This window comes from Lepidochelys kempii, chromosome 11 (genome assembly GCF_965140285.1).
Source record: "Lepidochelys kempii isolate rLepKem1 chromosome 11, rLepKem1.hap1, whole genome shotgun sequence".
Classification (NCBI taxonomy): Eukaryota; Metazoa; Chordata; order Testudines; family Cheloniidae; genus Lepidochelys; species Lepidochelys kempii.
In genome coordinates, this window is record NC_136390.1 from 31748610 (window position 1) to 31772534 (window position 23925).

Genomic DNA, 23925 nt, shown 5'->3' on the forward strand with positions numbered 1-23925 from the left:
CCAAAGGACCAATAAGGGAACAAGATACTTTCAAATCTTGAGGGGGGAAGGCTTTTGTTTGTGCTCTTTGTTTACGTGGTTGTTCTTGGGACTGAGATAGGCCAGACAGAAATCCATCTTCTCCAACCCATCCTAATCCAAGTCTCCAATATCGCAACCAGTATAGGCAAACTAGGCAAGGCGGATTAGTTTATCTTTTGTTTTATGTGAATTTTCTCTGTGTTATTCCTGTTTTCTGTAACTTTAAGGTTTTGCCCAGACAGGGATCCTCTGTGTTTTGAAACTGAATACCCTGTAAAGTATTTCCCATCCTGATTTTACAGAGATGATTTTTATCTTTTTTTTAAAATAAAATCCTTCTTTTAAGAACCTGACTGATTTTTCCATTGTTCCAAGATCCAGGGGTTTGGGTCTTTGATGATTTTGTAACACATTGGTTAGGATATTATTCTCAAGCCTCCCCAGGAAACGGTGTGTGTAGGGCTTGGGGGGAATATTTTGGGGGAAAACGTCTCCAAGTGGCCTCTTTCCCTGTTCTTTGTTTAAAACGCTTGGTGGTAGCAGCATACTGTTCAAGGACAAGGCAAAGTTTGTACCTTGGGGAAGTTTTTAACCTAAGCTGGTAAGAATAAGCTTAGGGGGTCTTTCATGAGGGTCCCCACATCTGTACCCTAAAGTTCAGAATGGGGAAGAAACCCTGACAACTATTGTTTAATAAACATTACTTTCACTTATTACTAAGTCAGTCATTCTCTATTAATTGGTGTATAATTTAACAACAAAGTCCCACATGAAAAGTTAAAGACTTTCAATAATACTTGAGCTCCTAAATGCCTAAGCCCTGATCTACACTAGGACTTTAGGTTGAATTTAGCAGCGTTAAATCGATGTAAACCTGCACCTGTCCACACGATGAAGCCTTTATTTCGACTTAAAGGGCTCTTAAAATCGATTTCCTTACTCCACCCCTGACAAGTGGATTAGCGCTTAAATTGGCCTTGCCGGCTCGAATTTGGGGTACTGTGGACACAATTTGACGGTATTGGCCTCCGGGAGCTATCCCAGAGTGCTCCATTGTGACCGCTCTGGACAGCACTCTCAACTCAGATGCACTGGCCAGGTAGACAGGAAAAGAACCACGAACTTTTGAATCTCATTTCCTGTTTGGCCAGTGTGGCAAGCTGCAGGTGACCATGCAGAGCTCATCAGCAGAGGTGACCATGATGGAGTCCCAGAATCGCAAAAGAGCTCCAGCATGGACCGAACGGGAGGTATGGGATCTGATCGCTGTTTGGGGAGAGGAATCCGTGCTCTCAGAACTCCGTTCCAGTTTTCGAAATGCCAAAACCTTTGTCAAAATCTCCCAGGGCATGAAGGACAGAGGCCATAACAGGGACCCGAAGCAGTGCCGCGTGAAACTTAAGGAGCTGAGGCAAGCCTACCAGAAAACCAGAGAGGCGAACGGCCGCTCTGGGTCAGAGCCCCAAACATGCCGCTTCTATGATGAGCTGCATGCCATTTTAGGGGGTTCAGCCACCACTACCCCAGCCATGTTGTTTGACTCCTTCAATGGAGATGGAGGCAACACGGAAGCAGGTTTTGGGGACGAAGAAGATGATGATGATGATGATGAGGTTGTAGATAGCTCACAGCAAGCAAGCAGAGAAACCGGTTTTCCTGACAGCCAGGAACTGTTTCTCACCCTGGACCTAGAGCCAGTACCCCCTGAACCCCCACAAGGCTGCTTCCTGGACCCGGCAGGCGGAGAAGGGACCTCCGGTGAGTGTACCTTTTAAAATACTATACATGGTTTAAAAGCAAGCATGTGAAAGGATTAATTTGCCCTGGCATTCGCGGCTCTCCTGGATGTACTCCCAAAGCCTTTGCAAAAGGTTTCTGGGGAGGGCAGCCTTATTGCGTCCTTCATGGTAGGACACTTTACCACTCCAGGCCAGTAACACGTACTCGGGAATCATTGTACAACAAAGCATTGCAGCGTATGTTTGCTGGCTTCAAACAACATCCGTTCTTTATCTCTCTGTGTTATCCTCAGGAGAGTGAGATATCATTCATGGTCTCCTGGTTGAAATAGAGTGCTTTTCTTCAGGGGACACTCAGAGGAGCCCGTTCCTGCTGGGCTGTTTGCCTGTGGCTAAACAGAAATGTTTCCCGCTGTTAGCCACAGGGAGGGGGGAAGGTTGAGGGGGTAGCCACGCGGTGGGGGGAGGCAAAATGCAACCTTGTAACGAAAGCACATGTGCTATGTATGTAATGTTAACAGCAAGGTTTACCCTGAAAGAGTGTAGCCACTGTTTTATAAAATATGTCTTTTTAAATACCGCTGTCCCTTTTTTTTCTCCACCTGCTGCATGTGTTTCAATGATCACAGGATCTTCTCCTTCCCAGAGGCTAGTGAAGATTAGGAAGAAAAAAAAACGCACTCAAGATGAAATGTTCTCCGAGCTCATGCTGTCCTCCCGCACTGACTGAGCACAGACGAATGTGTGGAGGCAAATAATGTCAGAGTGCAGGAAAGCACAAAATGACCAGGAGAGGTGGCGGGCTGAAGAGAGTAAGTGGCGGGCTGAAGACAGGGCTGAAGCTCAAATGTGGCGGCAGCGTGATGAGAGGAGGCAGGATTCAATGGTGAGGCTGCTGGAGGACCAAACCAGTATGCTCCAGTGTATGGCTGAGCTGCAGCAAAGGCAGCTGGAGCACAGACTGCCACTACAGCCCCTGTGTAACCAACCGCCCTCCTCCCCAAGTTCCATAGCCTCCACACCCAGATGCCCAAGAACACGGTGGGGGGGCCACCGGCCAACCAGTCACTCCGCCACAGAGGATTGCCCAAAAAAAAGAAGGCTGGCATTCAATAAATTTTAAAGTTGTAAACTTTTAAAGTGCTGTGTGGCATTTTCCTTCCCTCCTCCACCACCCCTCCTGGGCTACCTTGGTAGTCATCCCCCTATTTGTGTGATGAATGAATAAAGAATGCATGAATGTGAAGCAACAATGACATTATTGCCTCTGCAAGCGGTGATCGAAGGGAGGAGGAGAGGGTGGTTAGCTTACAGGGAAGTAGAGTGAACCAGAGTGAACCAAGGGGCAGGGGGTTTCATCAAGGAGAAACAAACAGAACTTTCACACCGTAGCCTGGCCAGTTATGAAACTGGTTTTCAAAGCTTCTCTGATGCGTACCGCGCCCTCCTGTGCTCTTCTAACCGCCCTGGTGTCTGGCTGCGCGTAACCAGCAGCCAGGTGATTTGCCTCAACCTCCCACCCCGCCATAAACGTCTCCCCCTTACTCTCACAGATATTGTGGAGCACACAGCAAGCAGTAATAACAGTGGGAATACTGGTTTCGCGGAGGTCTAAGCAAGTCAGTAAACTGCGCCAGCGCGCCTTTAAACGTCCAAATATACATTCTACCACCATTCTGCACTTGCTCAGCCTGTAGTTGAACAGCTCCTGACTACTGTCCAGGCTGCCTGTGTATGGCTTCATGAGCCATGGCATTAAGGGGTAGGCTGGGTCCCAAAGGATACATATAGGCATTTCAAATCCCCAACAGTTATTTTCTGGTCTGGGAATAAAGTCCCTTCCTGCAGCTTTTGAAACAGACCAGAGTTCCTGAAGATGCGAGCGTCATGTACCTTTCGCAGCCATCCCACATTGATGTTGGTGAAACGTCCCTTGTGATCCACCAGAGCTTGCTGCACTATTGAAAAGTACCCCTTGCGGTTTATGTACTCGGCGGCTTGGTGCTCTGGTGCCAAACTAGGGATATGGGTTCTGTCTATGGCCCCACCACAGTTAGGGAATCCCATTGCAGCAAAGCCATCCACTATGACCTGCACATTTTCCAGGGTCACACCCTTGATATCAGCAGATCTTTGATTGCATGGGCTACTTGCATCACAGCAGCCCCCACAGTAGATTTGCCCACTCCAAATTGATTCCCAACTGACCGGTAGCTGTCTGGCGTTGCAAGCTTCCACAGGGCTATCGCCACTCACTTCTCAACTGTGAGGGCTGCTCTCATCTTGGTATTCATGCGCTTCAAGGCAGGGGAAAGCAAGTCACAAAGTTCCATGAAAGTGCCCTTACACATGCGAAAGTTTCGCAGCCACTGGGAATCGTCCCAGACCTGCAACACTATGCGGTCCCACCAGTCTGTGCTTGTTTCCCGAGCCCAGAATCGGCGTTCCACAGCATGAACCTGCCCCATTAGCACCATGATGCATGCATTGGCAGGGCCCATGCTTTCAGAGAAATCTGTGTCCATGTCCTGATCACTCACGTGATCGCGCGGACGTCGCCTCCTCGCCCGGTATCGCTTTGCCAGGTTCTGCATATACTGCTGGATAATGCGTCTTTAATGTGCTCCTAATTGCCAAAGTGAGCTGAGCGGCCTCCATGCTTGCCTTGGTATGGCGTCCGCACAGAAAAAAGGCGCGGAACAATTGTCTGCCGTTGCTCTGACGGAGGGAGGGGCGACTGACGACATGGCTTACAGGGTTGGCTTCAGGGAGCTAAAATCAATGAAGGGGGTGGCTTTACATCAAGGAGTATTTCAGACAGGACTTCACAGAGGGTTCCAATAAGAAATGGTGCACCTAAGTTATTGTTCTTATTGGAACAAGGAGGTTAGTTTGGCCTCTGATTGATACATGGCTAGATTTACCTCGCTGCACCTTCCCTGTGAGTGACTGCAGTGTGACCTAGAGGAATGAGTCCCCTAGATGGGGGAGGAGGCAAATGAGTACAAAACAAATCTGGTCTATTTCTTGTTTTGATCCACTCCATCTATCTTTTACATCTTTGGCTGGCAGCAGATGGTGCAGAAGGACTGCATGCCATCCACATCTCATGGCTGCTCGGCAGAAGATGGTACAGTGCGACTGCTAGCCATCCTCATCTCTTGCCTGCCTGGCAGAAGATGGTACAATACAACTGCTAGCCAGCCTCATCTCTTGCCTGCCCGGCAGAAGATGGTACAGTACGACTGCTAGCAATCCGTATCGCCTGCCTGCTCACCATAAGACGGTTCAATAGGACTGACTGCAGGACTAAAGAGAATGACCTGGTCAAGTCACTCCAAATTTAGTCCTTGCGCCCATGTCTGCCCAGGCGCTCCCAGCCGACGTGGCCAGGAGCACCTCGGACACGACGATGACAGCTAACAGTCGTATTGCACCGTCTGCTGCCAGAAGGCAAGGGGTTGCTGCTACTGTGTAGCAATGCCGTACCGCGTCTGCCAGCACCCAGGAGTCATAGGGTGACGGTTACCTGAGCGGGCTCCATGCTTGCCGTGGTATGGCGTCTGCACAGGTAACTCAGGAAAAAAGGCGCGAAACGATTTTCTGCCCTTGCTTTCACGGAGGGAGGGAGGGAACGGGGGCCTGACGATATGTACCCAGAACCATCCGCGACAATGTTTTAGCCCCATCAGGCATTGGGATCTCAACCCAGAATTCCAATGGGCAGCAGAGACTGCGGGAACTGTAGGATAGCTACCCACAGTGCAATGCTCCAGAAGTCGACTCTAGCCTCGGTACTGTGGAAGCACTCCGCCGAGTTAATGCACTTAGAGCATTTTCTGTGGGGACACACACACTCGAATATATAAAACCGATTTCTAAAAAACCGACTTCTACAAATTCGACCTTATTCCGTAGTGTAGACATACCCTTAGTCACTTCTGAAAATGGGCTTGAGGCTCTTATTTCACTAAGGTGCTTTAAAAAATGTTACTCTTTATCTTACATGGTATGCATATTTTTATTTCATTATTTACCATATATTGCTTTAAATCATTATATTATATTATTAGTAATAATAATAATTATTATTATTGGCCAAGCAAAGTGGGGCCCTACATTCAACTTGATGGCATTTCTGTTTGTATGTCTGTAATGTGATAACTTTGAAACAGCACATCACATGAATTCCAAATTTTCAGGGAAAGTTCTAGACATCAATGACATCCTATTGATTCTGTGGAAAAGTCAGAAACCCGGAAGGGGAAATTGGGGACAACACACAGAGCCCCGACACATTTGCTTAGCAGGTTTAACCAGCTTTGTAATTATCTATAGATCAAAGAACTTGTCCACAAAGCTAATCTCAGCTCTGTCCATCTCTCAATCGAGTTTTAAATGCTGACACACTGAATGGGCTATCTCCCAGAGAGAACATCAGGAGGAGCCAGAGGGAGAGAAAAGTGAATGAGGCCTAATTCCTTCTTCCCTCCTCGTGCGCTGCCTCCCCAAAACTTGGTCCAAGGTGGGGGAGATATAGAGAGGGGGCACCAGCCCCTGCAAATATTGACTCTGGAAGGAAAAGGAGCACACAAAGCAAGTGTGCGCACGTATGCAGTTCCCAGCCAGGGCTTGGGTAAAGGAGGGTTCTGGTGTGGAAGGTATGTGAATTTCTGAGCTCAGGTAGAAGGGATTGGTGGAGCAGGTTAACACATATCTAGAAGGTAAAGGACAAAGCAGCTCTGAGTGTGGGGTTGGGAGTATCTAATGCCCTCATCATCTCATTCTTTGACCCCCCCCTTGCTGATCCCTCTTATTCCTCCCTATATACCCCCTTTCCCCCCACTATATTGCTACAGGCAGATAAATCTCTCTGATGCCTCATGCTGCTTCCTGCACATATCACAAGCAGCAGCTTTATATGCTACTCTCTCATTGTTTGTGCAGCATGTGTATGACCCTCCAGTTATAACAACAAAGCATATGACCCTCCATTTTAAAATAATATTACTAAAAAGCACATACAAGCCATAATTGAAACCATTTATCCAAACCCACGTCCCCCTTAAAGTCAGGGATCTAAAACACCCCAGTTTTTGGTTTGTAAAGCAAAAACCCAACCAATGAGATTTTGCAAATGCCTAAACCATTCCTATTTTTTCCATCTCTCAGAAAGTAAGATTAAGTGTTAAATGACTCCAGAGAAATTATACTAGGCATAACAACGTGGAACATAAAAAGCCACAATATGGGACATTATGAAATGTAATAGTCAAAGTCATTTTGGTAGATAGAGATTTATTTTGCTGCAGAAGTGTGGCCTGTGTATTTGTTTCATGTGCCATGTGCTGAGTAATAACATGAAAGGACTCCAGGCTTGTAAAACTCAACTGAGCTCTTTTTACTATGAGCTATTTAGAGATGCTGCAACTGCAGCTAGCATTCTAGCCATGTGCACAATGTCTGATTTTCTGATGACTCCTTCAAATTCTTTCCTGCTGCAATCTGTGCTCCTCCTTTCAAGTTCCAAGCAGGTTGTTACAGCTTTCCTTTTAACAGCTTTTGTTGTTGTGTCTTTTGTGCAAGTGTTTGCTGTCCTGCTGGGGCTAGAGGTTACTAGTATACAGCCCACCATAGAGACATAGCCTTTAGCACCAGCCCATTGTAGCCTGTTAGCCTTCAAGGGTGTTAGCCTTTAAACCAGTCTCTGACTTCTTGTTTGTGTTACCACTCTTGGTGCAGGGCTTGCTTTCACCCTGTTGCTGCCTTCATTCTATTGGGTGGTGTCCTGTTGGTCCTCTGTTAGTCTCATATACCTCCTTTCTACATCAGGCCAGCTGATGGCTGAGTCTCTATGTCCTCCTGGTCCTGGCCTTGGACAGCTATCTGCCACTACTGTGTGGTTGTCTTTGGTTTCGTCTCCACTGCACGGCGAAAGTGAAGCCACGTAGCTTATGTTTGATGCAACAGAGTAGTGAAGGGATGCAAAAGGAACAATGACATGATCAAAGTGATGGGCAATGAAAAGGATTTTTGCAGCATCATTATGAACAGATATAATTGGGGAATGATGGCATTTGTCAAGGCTTGTGAAGGATGTTGCACTGAGATGCAACATGATGAGAACCTCAACAAGAGTATTAGCTGGATGGATAGATAGGAAAGGCTATATCTTAGAGATCTGATACAGAAAGATTTGGCAAGACTTAGAAATAGCCTGGATGGTGTACTGTCTTCCTGGAGCAAAGCTGCAAGGTTGAATAAGACAAGAAAAAGGAGTTTTGTTAAATACTTTAGGAACAAAAAGAATCCTAACAGTGTGTGATGGAGTCAGACCAGAAGGATGTGAGAGAGTGGTCCTTTTGAGCACCAGCACATGTGCGAGCGTTAGCTCGCCCACTGCTACAGGCCCCTCCCTCAGCCTAGGGAGGGGCTACTAAACCTAGAACTCAATCGAATTCAAGGGACAACAACTGCAATAACGGGAACAGGTGTGGGGGTCAAAGGGCCAAAACTAGGGAACCAGAAGGGGACACCAAGCAGAGAACCCCAGACAGCGCCCACTGCTCCTTGAAGGCGTCGAGAGAGCTGGCGGACGCTGCCCAGAGGAACTCTGCCCGGATGCATGAATGAATAAAGGAACGAAAAACAGCCCCACAGTCGCAGGGCCCCCCTCTCTGCCAACCTCCTCTCCCTGGTGTTACGAATGGCCCCCTTGGCCATGGCTAGGAAGAGGTTGACGAGGTGGTCCCACGACTTTGTGGGGCTTCGAATTGGGTGTGCATAAATAAACAAGTGCGGGAAAAAGTGCAGCCAGAACCGCAATAAGAGGTTCTGGAGGAGCTGGAAAAGGGGCTGCAGTCTGGTGCACTGAAGGTGTATGTGTGCCAGGGTCTCTCTCATGCCACAAAAGGGACAGGCTTCAGGGACAGAGGTGAACTGCACCAAGTACATGCCCGTGCTCACGGCTCCATGAAGGAGCCGCCAGCTCATATCCCCGGAGGGCCGCAGGACTAAGATGGAATACAAACCGGCCCACTGGTTCCCCACCCTCCACTGCTGGTAAAAGGTCCCGCCACTTGGTATCAGTGCACGACACGAGGATGTGGTAGTGAAGCGTGTGCAACACAAGCATGTATAGGTGGTCCCTTGGTGTGGTTTGGAAACGAATTGGCTGCATTGTACGCAGCCAACTCGAGGTACGAGGAGGGGGGAGGCCGGGAAGCCTCACGGGGCAGGGGGCCGATGGAAAGATCTGGAGGGCCTGGAGGGGTGGGCGAGGCGCACCCTCTCGCAGGACCTGCTCAAGTAAAAAACGAGCCGCGGGAGGCAGGGCTGCCTCCACCTACTGGACTACGCACTGGGGGGTTGTAAGGGTGGAGAGCCCCATGCACCAACCGAGTGCCTGGGGATCCACCCAAGCCCCCAGGTCGTAGTCCAGGAGGTCTCCAATCTTCATGACTCCTGCCAGGACCAACCTCTGGCACACCAAGGGGGACTGTGCCACCTGCACATGAAGATGGGGATTGTGTAGCAGGGGCTCCACGAGGAGATCTACCCTCTCTGTGGCTACAAAGGACCTGGTTGCTGAAACCAGTCTCCAGGACTGGAGGAGGTCCTGGTAGAAGACCGGCAGCTCGGAGAGGTCTCGCGGAAGACCTCTCGGATGGAGAAAAGAGAGCTGCCAGTCATATCGGAGCCCTCGCGGGCGGCGGAGGAGGAAGGCGTGTGCCAATATGCTCCACGCCGAGCCACCCGCACTATGAAGGAGCCTCTGCAGGCCCTGGAGGTGGAAGACATGGACCTGCATGCGCATACACGTCAGGCCCTGTCCTCCCTCCTCCAGGGGGAGATGGAGAACCCCTGCAGAGACCCAGTGCAGTCCCGGCCAAAAAAAACTCCAGGACCAGTCTCTGGAGATTGGCCAGGAACACCGGGGGTGGGCACAGGGTATTGAGTCGGTGTCAGAGCATGGACAGGACCAGTTGGTTAAGCATCAGCACTCTCCCCCAGAGGGAGAGGTACCAGGGCAGTCCCGTCCGGCCCTGAAACCGCCCAGTCACCCTGCCCTTTAAACCGTGCCAGTTCTCTGGCGGAGACAGATGTGTGGCAGAAAGGTAAACGCCAAGATAAAGCAGCAGACCCGTGCTCCACAGGATGGCCTGAAGAGCGGGTGGGAGGGAGCTCGCCCGCCATCCGGCCCCGACCACCAGGCAAGAGCTCTTGACCCAGTTGACCCGGGCAGAGGAGGCCGCTGAATAAACAGCTTTACAGGCCTCCACCTGCACCAGATCATACGGGTCCTGGACCACAAGAAGCACGTCATCAGCGTACGCTGCCAGGACCAGCCGCACCTCCGGCTCATGCAGCACCAACCCCGTCAACTTGCGAAGGAGCCTAAGGAATGGCTCAATGGCCACATTGTACAGCTGACCTAACAGCGGGCAGCCTTCATGCACCCCTCGCCCAAAGCTGACAGGTGTGGTCAGTTGAGCCTGACCAGACACTCTGCAGAAGCGTACAGCACTTGGAGAAACCCCACAAACTGGGGCCTGAAGCCGAATGCCCGCACAGTGCCCAGGAGATACCCATGGTCCATTTGGTCAAACATCTTCTCCTGATCCAAGGACAAGAGGGCGAACAACAGACCATCCCTACACCCAAGCTCCAAGAGATCCCAGACCAAATAAAGATGGTCGAAGATGGTACGGCCTGGGACAGTGTAGGTCTGGTCTGGATGGACCACATCTGCCAGCATGGACCGCAGCGAGATGGCCTTCACCATGACCTTATAGTCCATGCTGAGGAGCGAGACAGGACGCCAATTCCAGAGATCGCGGAGGTTCCCCTTCTTCGGGAGCAAGGCGGGCAGCGCTCGCCTGCACGACAGAGGGAGGACCTCCCTCTCCAGAGACTCGGCCCAGACGATGGCAAGGTCCAGCCTGAGGACGTCCCAGAACACGCGGTAGAACTCCACAGTCAGCCTGTCCATGCCCGGAGATTTATTGGTGGGCATGTGGCAGAGGGCTTCCAAGAACTCGGCCAGAGTGAGAGGCAGCTCCAGACGGTCCCGGTCGCCTGTGCTGACTGTCGGGAGTCTGTCCCAAAGTACTCCTCAGGCATCAGCATCGGTTGGATCTGGGGAGAAAAGGCCAGCGTAGAAGGCCCTGGCCCTCTCATGCATCTCCACTGGATCCATGAGGGGGTGCCATCCTCGGCCAGGAGGCAGAGGACTTGTTTTTTCACCCCCCCTCTTCTTCCCCAGGGAGTAGAGGAAGTGGGAGCCGCGATCCATCTCCTGCAGGAGGTGGATGCAGGATCGATCGAAGACGCCCCGGGCCCGAAGATCATCAAGGGCCTGGAGCTCCTCTACTTCACTCCACAGAGGGGTGGATCACCGGGGCTGGTGGCCAGATGCCTCTCTAGGTCCAATACCTCCCGCTTCAGCTGCTCTATCATCACATCCCTCCACCGGCTGGCACCCTGGGTGTGGCTATGGCAGAAGAGCCACATCCCACCATCACCGCACCGAGGGAAGGGCACACCTCTGGTCCTGCCAGGCCAGCCAAAACTCCCAGAAGGATGCCACAAATCCCACATCCTCCAGCAGGCTGTTATTGAAGTGCCAATAGGCCGAAGAAAGAGAGGCCATCATGGCCACCAAATGGTGGTCCAAGAACAGGGCCGGCTGGACGCTGGAGGAGTGGGCCTGTGAAAGATAACATTGAGAAAAATAGATGTGATCTAACCAGGAGTGGTTTGACCATTGTTCCTCCTCCCGGACAAAAGTGAACATGGAGTCATCATTCAGGTGGTGGTCACGCCAGACATCCACCAGGGAGTGATGTGCTATGATCTCCCTGAGGATGTCTGCGGCGACCGGGCTCGGCTCAGTCCCTGTTCGGTCCCACTCCTCAAGAGTGCAGTTGAAATCTCCGCCCAGGACCAGGCACTTGCGAGGATCCAGAGAACCAAGGAAGGCAGACGCCTGCCAAAAGAAACACGCTTGCTCCGGGCCGGAAGCCGGGACACAGATGTTGACAAGATGCAACGTCAGCCCCTCAACCCGAGCCCGGAGATGCAGTAGGTGACCCGACACGACCTCAGTAATCCCCAGCACCTCGGGCTGTAGGTGCAGGGAGAACAGGGTCGCCATCCCGGCCTGATGGGCCAAAAGGTGGCTAAAGTAGACCCTGTCCCCCCACTCCAGCCACCAGCTAGCTTTGGCAGCTAGGTATGTGTGGATCTCCTGCAGGAAAATAACCAAGTACCCCCTTCCCAAAGGAAGGAGAGCACCTGGTACCTGCGGAGACCCAACCTACAGCCCCGGGTGTTTAAAGTGGCAAAGATGGACGGCGACATGTAGAGGGCTGGGGATGATCCTCATGGTCAGGGGTGCTAGCGGTTCCCACTGGAACCCCAACCCCAAAAGCCATCAGGGCGTCACTGGTAACCCGCAGCGTCCCGCTTCCTGGTCCATTTGCCCTCCCCCATAATGGCCCTCTCGCTCTGGAGAACAAGATGGAAATTGCCCCAGTGCTGAAGAGTGAGAGGCACTCTGTTCATGGAGCCACGAGTGTCTTCCAAGAAACAGTACATCTCGTTCCTCTGCGTGGCAGGTCACGGACCCCAGGGCGTCCCCCAATTGGATCCCCCTGCCAGCCCTGTTGCCTATCAAGATGGGCAAGCAGGGATCAGATTCCGGCCGCGGTGCCCGTCCCTCTGGCCACCCGACTCAGCACTTGGCCCTAGGGACATTGGCAGAGGGAGAACTGCAGCCCCGGATGGGCCAGGAGAGGGAAAAACAAAAATCGCCTCCCGGGGGAACCTCTTAAAAAGAAGAAGAGGCAACCCCAGGGATGGCAGCAACAGGAGGAGGAAAGGAATAGAAGTTAAGGACAGGAACAGGGGCTGGAACAGGGTAAGGGACAGGGACGGGGGCAGGACACAAATCTAGGACGGGAACAGGGACAAAATCAGGGGCCCAAGTGGCAGAGCCACCGGGGCACAATGTCCCTCCACCCGGCATGGTGGGCAAAGGGGCAGCAAGGGATTGGGGCACCCCCACAACAGCAGGCTCAGGTGCCCCACTTAACGAGGCACCCACGATTACAGCACTGGGGGGGAGGGGGAAAGCTGCGGCCCCGCTTCATAGGGCAGGGCACCCATAGGCTCAGAGCCCGGCCACTTGGCGTCAGCCGTCACCTCACTGGGCACAGCGGCACCAGCCCAATTACTGTTTGCTGCCGGGCAGATGGTCAGGTCCCGGGGCGGTGTAATGGCCAAAACAGGGAGAACCGCCTGAGGCGGGGGAAAAAAGGGAGGGGAGGGCAACAGATCACAGGCGCCCTGACTGAGGCCCCCTAGCGGAGGCGCATCCATCCGCTCGGTGGTTGGGGTCAAGCCTAGGGCCTCGATCTCACCAAAAATAGAGGTAAACTCCCCACCCGCCTCTACGGGGCCCCCCTCGACAGCAGCCGGGGCAGTCGCCATTGCGGCGCCTACAGGGGGCACAGATGGCAAAGCAGCAGGGGGGATACTTCCGCAACGCCCTCAGGGAGGAACTCTATAGCAGAGACGGTGCTACCTGCAGCTGCAGCAGCCTCGGCCAACTCCAAACGATGAACGGCAGCAGGGGAGTCAACGGAAAGCCCAGTGCCAGCAACCCCCGTCATAGTTTTATGTGGGGGATCCCTCCCCCTTGCCAACGAGGGGGGGGTGCTGGGCCCGCACTCCCCGCTTTCGGTGCCTCCCTCGCACAAGCTCCCAGCTCTCTGAAGGGCGGGGCTGGCCAGCCGGGTCAGATCCAGGGAGTGAGGGCATTGACGGGAGGGTAAGGGAAGAGGAGGGCAGGACAATGGGGAAACGGACAGACTCCCCCCAAAGGCAAGCCCTGCTCAAGTCCTGCCAAGTCCAGCCCTGTCACCCTCTCCTCCGTGGGCCCTGGTCTAACACCCACCACAGCAATGGGGCCCATACGCTCATCTGGGCACGTTGGGGGGGCCACCCCTGAGATCAGAGCGGAGTTGACATCGGTCACAGATGGAGGAGGGGTGACCCCAGGGTCCAGGTGATCAGGGCCCTCAGCAATGGTAAAGCCGACGCCCTTCCAGGTATTGGGGGTCCCAGATGCCCCTCCGAGCCGGGCCAGGGGGCAGTCCCTCTGGACATGCCCTGCCATCCGGCGGAGAAAGCACCGGGCCTCCCCCGAAGAATAGTAAACCCAATACTGTGCCCCTCGATGGGGCACCAGAAAAGACCCCTCCACAGTCCCCCCATCACGTGCCGCCGGCAGCACTTGAATCTGCACCTGCCGGCGGAACGATAAAACGTGGCAGAGGGATGGGTCCTTACAGCCCAACGGAAGGGGGTTGAGGACAGACAGGGGTTTCCCCAAGGTGAAGAGGAATGGCAAAAGGGCGGCCTTGGGGAGGAAGGGAGGAACAGAGGAAAACACCACCCGTACACCCAGGTCCTCCAAAGGCTTGAGGGGGACGTGAACACCCCCCACCACCAAGCCCTTCTCCACCGCCTCCTAGGCGGCGGCCTCCGATGCCAGGAAGAACACCACCTTTCCAAACATCTTAGAGGCCGCCACCATGGCAGTGGGCCCCACCACCCATGCCAATGCCCGCATGTAGGTTTCTACGTGGGGTGAGGCGGGCAACGGACGCCATGCTTCCTGGTCACGGTGGGGAAGGGGCCCTGGCCACTATAGATGGTAGCAGAGGCGGTGGGCGGGACAGATGATGTAGCAGCAGGCGAGGGGGCTGCCACCACCAGTGCGTACGCCCTGGGGGCTTGGGGAGGGGCACCCGCAGAGCTGGTGGAGGGAACAGGGAGGACGGATGCCGCGGCTGGTGGCGGGGATGCGACAGTGGGGGCAGCCCCCGCCATGGAGAGCTTGGTCTTTTTTGCAGGGCCCTTCCCCTTCTTTTTACCCTGACCCTTCCCACCAGCTGGGGGGACTTCCCTAGAGTCGGAGGGGGCGAGGAATGTGGCAGCAGCGGAGGTCACCCCGGTGTCCGCTGCTGCCGGTGCCCCAGCAGGGGGATTAGCAGGTGGTTCGGCAGCAGCGGTTGAGGTAGAGGCTTGGGGGGATGACGGAGGGGCAGGTGCGGGAGGGGCAGCTGGGTCTGCTGGAGGGGCCCCACCTGCCTTGTCCCCCGCCATAATGAGCAGGGATGGAGAGAGGAGGGAAAGCGGAAGCAGGTCAACCACTCCTCCCCACTAGGCTGCAGGCAGGAGAGGAGGGTGACAAAAGAGGTGGGCTGGACGGGACGGGCAATCAAGGGCTGGGGGGTCAGTCACCAACACAGGGGTGGGATTCCAGCTACTCTAGCTGCACTAGGGGAGGGGGGAATACAACAGCATTGGGGGTGCAGTGAAAGGGGTTCAAACTAAAATGGGGAGAGGTACAAGCGCATGGGAGGGGGCATGGGTGCACGGAGCTAGGGGCTAAGCAGGCTGGAGGTAGGACAGGGAAACCGAGGGTCTAGCTTCAGAGGCTGGGGAGGGGCAAAAAAACAGCTGTAGAAGGAAAAGGGCGGGGCAGGCAAACAAACTGAAGCTAGTAAGGGGGGGCTGGGGCAAAAGGGAGGGGCAAAAGGCTGCAAGGGGCAAATGGGGCAGGTAGCAAGGGGCAAAGCTGTGGGGGGTCAGTCCAAGGTGGGGGGCACATGCACCCACGTGCGCTTGCACAAAAAGTCAGTGTGGGCTGGCTGCTGCTTCAGGCCCAGACAGTGGAAACAGGGCATGGCAAGCCAAGCAAGCAGCTGAGTCCAGAGGCAGGAGCAGAAGCAGATGATAAACAGCCAGTGGGGGTGGTGGAGGGGGCAGCGGTGGTGGTGGTGGTTGGGGGACACACAGATGGATCGGGGGGCAGGCTCCATGCCTTGTCCCTTGTGTCCCCACAAACACAGTCAAAAATCCCCACCACAAGAGCACAGTTCGGAAGTTACTCAGTCTTTCAGAGCCCCCTCCACAGTGGTCTACAGAGTCTCTAGGTGCTCCCCCACTGGTAGATGGTCCTCTTCTTCTCCTCCTCCTCCTCAGGGCTCCAGCAGCTCCAAGCAGCAAACTACACGGGAGCAGCTCCAGGAACTCCAGGTGGTGGTTCAGGCAGGCAGAAAGGACCCTTCTCAGGTGGTGATGGTGGCCACAGCAGCAACGGCTGAGGCTGGGGTCCCTCACTCCCCGCCTCTGGGGAGCAGGCCAGCAGGCCCCCCCCCCCCAAGGAAATGTAGTTGGAGCAGTAGCAGTACCCAAGGGGGGGGGGGGGTCAGCAGCTGGCCAGCAACCAGGTAGCAGAGAAGGGGGAGGGGTGTCTGGCCCTGCTAGGGAAGCACCTGGAGCAGCAGCAGGGAGAACCCAGGGCCTAGCAGTAGGAGCAGCAACCCTTTCCCTCCAGGCCAGAGGACTACAGGTGAAGGCAGGTCTATCAGCCTCACGATGAGCAAGTCCCTGTTCCCTGGATAGCCAAACAAAAGCTACTCCAGGCCAATCAAGACATCTAATGCCAATTAACCAATTAAGGTTATTAGGCTAATGGAGACAGGTGGAACCAATCAAGGTCTCACTCAGACTGCTTAAAAGCTCTCCTTTCCAGTTCCCTGGAGAGAGCCCAAGCGAAAGGAGGAAGAAGGGGTATTAATATTGCTGTATCCTGAGATAAGAGTAAAGCTAGGAAGAGGGGACCATGGAGGAAATGGCCCAGGGAATTAAAGCAGCATTTAGAGGTGGAGGGAAAGCTACCAACAGCTGCTGCTCTTAGGGTCCCTGGGCTGGAACCTGGAGTAGAGGGTGGGCCTGGGTTCTGCCCCCCCCCCCCCATCACACACTCTCCACAGAGATCCCCTTCAGATGGGAAGCAAGACTTGGTCCATTTAGGAGGGTGAACTGTGCCTACTAAGCTCTATGGAGCAACAAAGATTGTGGGGTATTTCCCCTTTCCATCTCCCATACTGGCCTGTGATGAAAGTAACTCAATAGGCTGTGACTCTGGCCACTACACTGTGAAAGAAAGGTCACAGTGGGGCCCCTGGATCCGCCAGAAATCACGGGACCCACAATTACAAGCTCGGAACTTTGTCACAAATGATACTGGTCCATTACAAGATGGAAATGGTAGAATTATCAATAATAATGCAGAAAAAGAAGAAGTGTTAAATAAATATTTCTGTTCTGCATTTGAGGGAAAAACAGATGTAGTCATACCATATGATAACACTCTTTCCACCTGAAGAGGATGTTAGACAGCTACTAAAGTTAGATATGTTTAAATATTAGGTCCATATAACTTGCATCCAAGAATTTTAAAAGAGTTGGCTGAGGAGCTTGCTGGACCATTAATGTTGATTTTTCAATAAATCTTGGAACACTGGGGAAGTTCCAGAAGACTGGAAAAAAGATAATGTTGAGCCAATTTTTAAAAAGGGTAAAATGGATGACCCAGGTAGTTAAAGGCCAGTCAGTCTGGGAAGATAATGGAGCGGCTGATATGGGACTCAATTAGTAAAGAACTAAAAGGAGGATAACATAATTAATGCCAATCAACGTGGATTTATGGAAAACAGATCCTGTCAAACTTACTTTATTCTTATTTATTTATTTATTTTTCTGAGATTACAACTTTGGTTGATAAAGGTAATTGATGTAATAGATTTCTGGTACTGCATGATATTTTGATTAAAAATACTAGAACAATATAAAATTAACATGACACACATTAAATGGCTTAAAAGCTGGCTGATATGTCTCCAAATGTAATTGTAAACAGCAATCACCATTGAGTGATTCCTAATGGGTTCCTATAAGGATCAGTTCTTGGTCCTACGCTATTTAACATTTTTTATCAATGACTTGGAAAAAAACATAAAATAATCACTGATAAAGTTTACAGATGACAGAAAAATTGGGGTAATGGTAAATAATGAAGAGGATAAGTCACTAATACAGAGTGATCTAGATCATTTGGTAAGTTAGGTGCAAGCAAACAATGTGTGTTTTAATACATGTAAATGTATACATCTAGGAACAAAGAATATAGACGACAAGTACATGATGGGCGATTCTAGTGTGGAAACCAGTTACTCTGAACAAGATCTGAGGGTTGTGGTAGAAAATCAGCTGAACATGAGCTCCCACTGTGATGCTGTGGCTAAAGGGCTAATGAGATTCTTGGATGCATAAAGAGGGCAATCCTCTGAATCTGGAACTAGTGCAGTTGCTGCTGGAATACTTGTCCACAATTCCAGGAGGAAGTTGACCAACTAGGGACTTTTCAGAGAAGAGCCACGAGAATGATTAAAGGATTAGAAAACGTGTATATTAGTGACTCTAGGAGCTCAATCTATTTAGTTTAACAAGAGAAAATTAAGGGGTGATTTGATTATCATCTGTAAGTACCTACATGGGGAACAAATATTTGATAATGGGCTCATCAGTCTAGCAGAGAGAATCCAATGGCTGGAAGTTGAAGCTACACAAATTTAGACTGAAAATAAAGTGTTAATTATTCTCACCATTACAAATTTACAACTGGAACAATTTACCAAGGGTCATGGTAGATTCTCCATCATTGACAATTTGTAAATCAAGATTGGATGTTTTTCTAAAAGACATGCTCTAGAAATTATTTTGGGGAAGTTCTATGGCCTGTGTTATAGAGGTCAGACTAGATAATCACAGTGGTTCCTTCTAGCCTTGAAATCTGCAAATGTATGTGAAGACCTAGGGAGAATTTACAGGCCTGAGTGGCAGGCAGGATGGTGGTTTTGACCACAGTGATCAAGAAACAAGGCAGCGGGAAGGCTTGGAGGTCAGAGATTAAGAGCTCTTTTTTTAGCCATGTTGAGCTTGAGCTGGCAGTTATACAACCATAAGGAGACATCAGAGAGACAGACTGAGATTTTAGTTTGGACAGAAGGAGATAGGTCTGGAGTACAGAAGTAGCTCTGTGAATTATCTACATAAAGATAGAGTTCAATTTGTGTTTACTGATACTACCCAGAGATAAGGTTTGGAGGAAGAAGAGAAGGGGACCAAGTTCAGAACCCCGTGGAACCTCCCCAAAAAGCTGAAGAGCAAAAGAAGAGGATCCTCTGAAGGACACATTGAAGGAGCAATTAGAGAGGCAGGATAAAAACCAGGAGATGACAGAGTCATGGAAAACAAGAGAGGACAAGATTTCAAAAAGAGGACTATGGTTGATTGTGTCAAAGGTGGTTAACAGGTTGTGGTGGATGAGGACGGAGTACTAGTTCTGAGATCTGGCTAAGAAGAGGTCATTAGAGACTTGAGGAAGAGGGGTTTCAGTGAGTGCAAGAGCTGAAAGCCAGATTGGAGAAGGTCTAGGATGAGCTGGTGGAGAGGAACTCCAGACAGCAATTGTAGACAGTGTGTTCAATGAGCTTAGAGATGAGAAAGGAGATTGGGCAAACGTTGGAGAAGCAGGGCAATAGGTAGAGAGGCAAGTGGGGTCAAGGATGGGTATTTTTAAGATGGGAAATTACAACAAGTTTTTATTGTGAAGGGAAAACCAGAGAAGACTGAGAGGTTAGGGAAAAGTATAAGGCAGATGATGTGGACAGGCTTGAAGAAAAATCAGGAGATAGGATGAGTTGGGGTCACTGGGACAAGTGGAGGGTAAGAGGAAGAGATCAAATAAGAAACTTCAACATCTGTGACCAGGGAGAAGGAGAAGAGAGTTGGGGGGAGGAGGGGAGAAAGTGATCTGAGGGGAATGGGAAAGTCATATAGAATTTTTTCAATAATAAGACGAAAGGGAGCGGGAACTAGTGAGGCTTGAGCCACTAGTTCTTTTTGTGGAGAGAGAGGAGGAAGTGGACAGCAATAGGGAAGCTAGGTCCAAGGAACAGGGAGCTGTTGAGGAGATGGGGCTCTTCTCTTCCTCCTTCCCCCTCCTGTGAAACAGTTAGCTCTTCCCTGCTGGGCAAGAACTACCAGCTGTTTTACCAGGAAGCAGGATGGGAGCAAAGAATGAACATATATGTGCCTCTGAGTAAGAGTGTGGTTAACTGTGAATGAGAATGTGGAAAGTGGGTTGTTTGTGAGGAGAGAGCATGGACAGATATGTATGTGTGGGGTCTGATGGGTGTGTGTATTTGTGGAAGAGGGGAGTTGTAAATGAGGGCATGTGATCAGACACGCAGGTAGCAAATAGGGTGTAGGAGGATGACTGCACTGCAGCAGCAAGCAGGTAAGAAGCTATTTTCTTTGAAATTATTCTTACACTGAGACATTAGCCTGGAATTCACAACTGTAACCTTTGAGAAGAAAAATATTACTGCAATATTCTCAGTGTATACTTGTTACTTTTCATGGTCTTTCTTCCCAAAACTTTGAGAATGTTCTCTTAACAGACTCTCAATTGCCATACCATCTGTTTCGTGGCTGCATAATTCAAGAAGTAACCTCAATTGAAAAAGTAAACTAAATACAGTCAGTCATTCTCAAGAAAAGAAACCCAAAGCAAACCCCTAAACTGTCTGATCTGTAAGTGTGCTAAGCACCTACAGTATCAGAGGGCCAGTCTTAGTACTTATGCAACTCATTAGACACGTGTTTTTGTGATTTACTGTTAATGAGAATGACACATTAACATAACTCTTATGTTAAGTACTGTACTATAAAAAACTGTAAGCATCAGTGATGAATCATTTTATTTTTTTTTTATAAAAGAGAACTAAATATGATTTATTCCACTAGAATATATATTGCATAAAAATCATTCACCTGAAGTTCCTAAGAAAAGGTTATAGGAGTAGCTTACACCAATCTTCCTAACAATTGCTTGTAAACAATCTGAACTAAAAGTAGAACAAAGATGTTTAACACTGAAGTACAGGATTGCCTTGGTAGGGTTGATTCCCCCTCCCCACAACCCCTTTATAATATGTGCTGTATGCATGCTGAGGGGACAATGTGAATGACAGCGAGAAGCTGTGAAATTGGTGCTGAATGATCTAGGATGTTTACTGACAAAATTATCCTTTTCTCTGGTACAATGAGAAATAATAGGTGTAATCACAGACAAACTTCATGATAGGCCAGTGAATTACCAGTGACTTGTTTTTGTTCCCCACATCCATCCTTCTATCTCTCCTTTAAATTAAACACACTGCTTTCCCCTCCATGCACCCTTCCTCCATATTTCAGCCCACACATCTTTCCCCCACACCAATTCGCAGCTTCAATTCCAATATCCTTGTCCTTTTCCTTCCCATTTGACTTCATCCCTCCATATAAAGCAGGTTATTCACAAGATAAATAAATGAAGTAGATGACTTATGATCTGACCCTGTTTCTATTGAAGTCAGTGGCAAAACTCCCATTGCCACCAATGTCAGAAGGAGCAGGCCCCTAAGCCATCTAGTTTTCTTGTAGGCATCTCAGAAATGCATATTCAGGAGGGCTATAGAAGGCAGTGACTTTGTGAACCAGCCCAGGAAGGCTGTTCAACATTCAGGGGCATTGTCAAAGCAAGATAACCAAACAAGATCCATTACAGAAAGTGTCAAAAGTGAATATTGTCTTAGAATTGTGGAGGTTCTGGAAAGAGCCATGGAAGGGAAGTAACACTCAACTGCAAATTCATTCATAAAGAAAGAGAGGTATTCAAAATGTCAAAAGCTAAAACAGCTAAGTTTCACCAAGACACATTCATTTCATAGCTCACTCTAGTTGTGACTTCCTGATAGTAAATTTAACACTAGAGGGAGTCTAAGTAATGTGATGCTGCTTACAAGAGCCTGTTCAGCTTGAAAAGAATTTAACATCTGAAGGCTTGAGTAGAAAATGCTATTTAACAGATGTTTATCTGATGATCCCACAGAGGAAGCCAAGGGGTTTGGGCATGTCTCATGCAGATAGAATGAGAATCTAATTACAGTATTTCTGAGCTGTACAAGAATAAGATAACCAGTAGGTGGGCAAAGAAAGCAGTAGCAGAGCAATATTCTACAGCAGATAGGCTTCCAAGTAAAATGTCAACAGAAGAAAGAATGGCCTATAAGAACTGTATAGTATCCTTCTTAATTTAAAATAGCTAACGTCAGTACTGGACAAATTAGTTGAAACAATAGTAAAGAATAAAATTGTCAGACACATAGAAGAACATAAATTGTTGGGCAAAAGTCAACATGGTTTCTGTAAAGGGAAATTATGTCTTACCAGTCTATTAGAGTTCTTTGAAGGGGACAAAAAACATGTAGACAAGGGGGATCCAGTGGATATAGTGTATTTAGATTTCCAGAAAGCCTCTAACAAGATCCCTCACCAAAGACTCTTATGTAAATTAAGTTGTCATGGGATAAGAGGGAAGATCCTTTCATGGCTTGAGAACTGGTTAAAAGACAGGGAACAAAGGATAGGAATAAATGGTAAATTTTCAGAATGGAGAGGGGTAACTAGTGGTGTTCCCCAAGGGTCAGTCCTAGGACCAATCCTATTCAACTTATGCATAAATGATCTGGAGAAACGGGTAAACAGTGAGGTGGCAAAGTTTGCAGATGATACTAAACTGCTCAAGATAGTTAAGACCAAAGCAGACTGTGAAGAACTTCAAAAAGATCTCACAAAATTAAGTGAGTGGGCAACAAAACGGCAAATGAAATTTAATGTGGATACATGTAAAGTAATGCATATTGGAAAAAATAACTATACATACAATATGATAGGGGCTAATTTAGCTACAACTAATCAGGAAAGAAATCTTGGAGTCATCGTGGAGAGTTCTCTGAAGATGTCCACGCAGTGCACAGCAGCAGTCAAAAAAGCGAACAGGATGTGAGGAATTATTTAAAAAGGGATAGAGAATAAGACAGAGAATATCTTATTGCCCTTATATAAATCCATGGTACGCCCACATCTTGAATACTGCGTACAGATGAAATTAATGGGCAGCAGGTTTAAAACAAATAAAAGGAAGTTCTTCTTCACACAGTGCACAGTCAACCTGTGGAACTCCTTGCCTGAGGAGGTTGTGAAGGCTAGGACCATAACAGGGTTTAAAAGAGAACTAGATAAATTCATGGAGGTTAAATCCATTAATGGCTATTAGCCAGGATGGGTAAGGAATGGTGTCCCTAGTCTCTGTTTCTCAGAGGGTGGAGATGGATGGCAGGAGAGAGATCAATTGATCATTACCTGTTAGGTTCACTCCCTCTGGGGCACCTGGCATTGGCCACTGTTGGCACACAGGATACTGGGCTGGATGGACCTTTAGCCTGACCTAGTATGGGCATTCTTATGTTCCTCATTATAGTCTTAAACCAGTGTATCTGAATAGATATGTGAAACAATAATAATGATGGACAAGGATTAGGTAAAATCATTATAGTGACACTTGGTAGAACCTTATAGTAAAGATGTCCAAATTTCCATTCTAAGACTCTATTTTCTGGAGCTTAGTTATATATAATACCTTGATGGAAATTCCCTCCCAGTGTGAAACTTGTAATACAGGGTCTTTGACTAAACGGGTATTTTTTTAAAAGAAATTTTGGAAGTAATCTGTTCAACTGTTTCAGCAGGATAGGACTATAAAATAAAAAGGTTTAGTTTCAGTTGCTTTTTGTGCTCTTTTAATAAGCTGAAACAGGATTGTTTTTAAAATGAGACAGTGAAGGACATGGTCATATTTAAGTCACCCTGAGAAGACTGAAGGAAACAAAGAAGTACAAGGAGACCTTAAAACCTTCTAACAATAGACAGTGAATGAATGAAGCCTGTTAATGCTGACATTATCAGCTTAACAATATTACTTTTATATTAGGGCTAAGGTAAACTACTGAAACAGTCTAAGTAAATCTAAATTCTCAGAAAAATAGCAGGACTGGGATTTTCTGAACTGGAATGAAAAAGTTCAGGTTTAGATCTGTGAGATTCAAACATGTAATTTAATTTTGAGGCTACTGTTGAAAAATTGCTTTGTGCTGCAATGATTCCAGAATGCTTTCAGAGTACCTCCAGGAGAGCTACTGTTGAAAAATTCAGAACATTTCCTTTTTAAGCAAACATTTTGCTACGTCTCATTTAATTTAACCCTGTCACAACTGCTTGCATCTCCGGGGCAAAGAGACACCATGCCACAAAATACTCTTTGGCCCAGGGGAATATGGGCTTTGGTCTCACCTCTTCTACT

The 23925-nt window shown here is 49.3% G+C and overlaps 1 protein-coding gene across 6 annotated transcripts in view; it reads right to left on the reverse strand.

Annotated features, from left to right (window-relative positions):
- Positions 1–23925, reverse strand: part of CCDC148 (coiled-coil domain containing 148) — a 171516-nt gene that overhangs the window by 27144 nt on the left and 120447 nt on the right. The window lies entirely within an intron of this gene.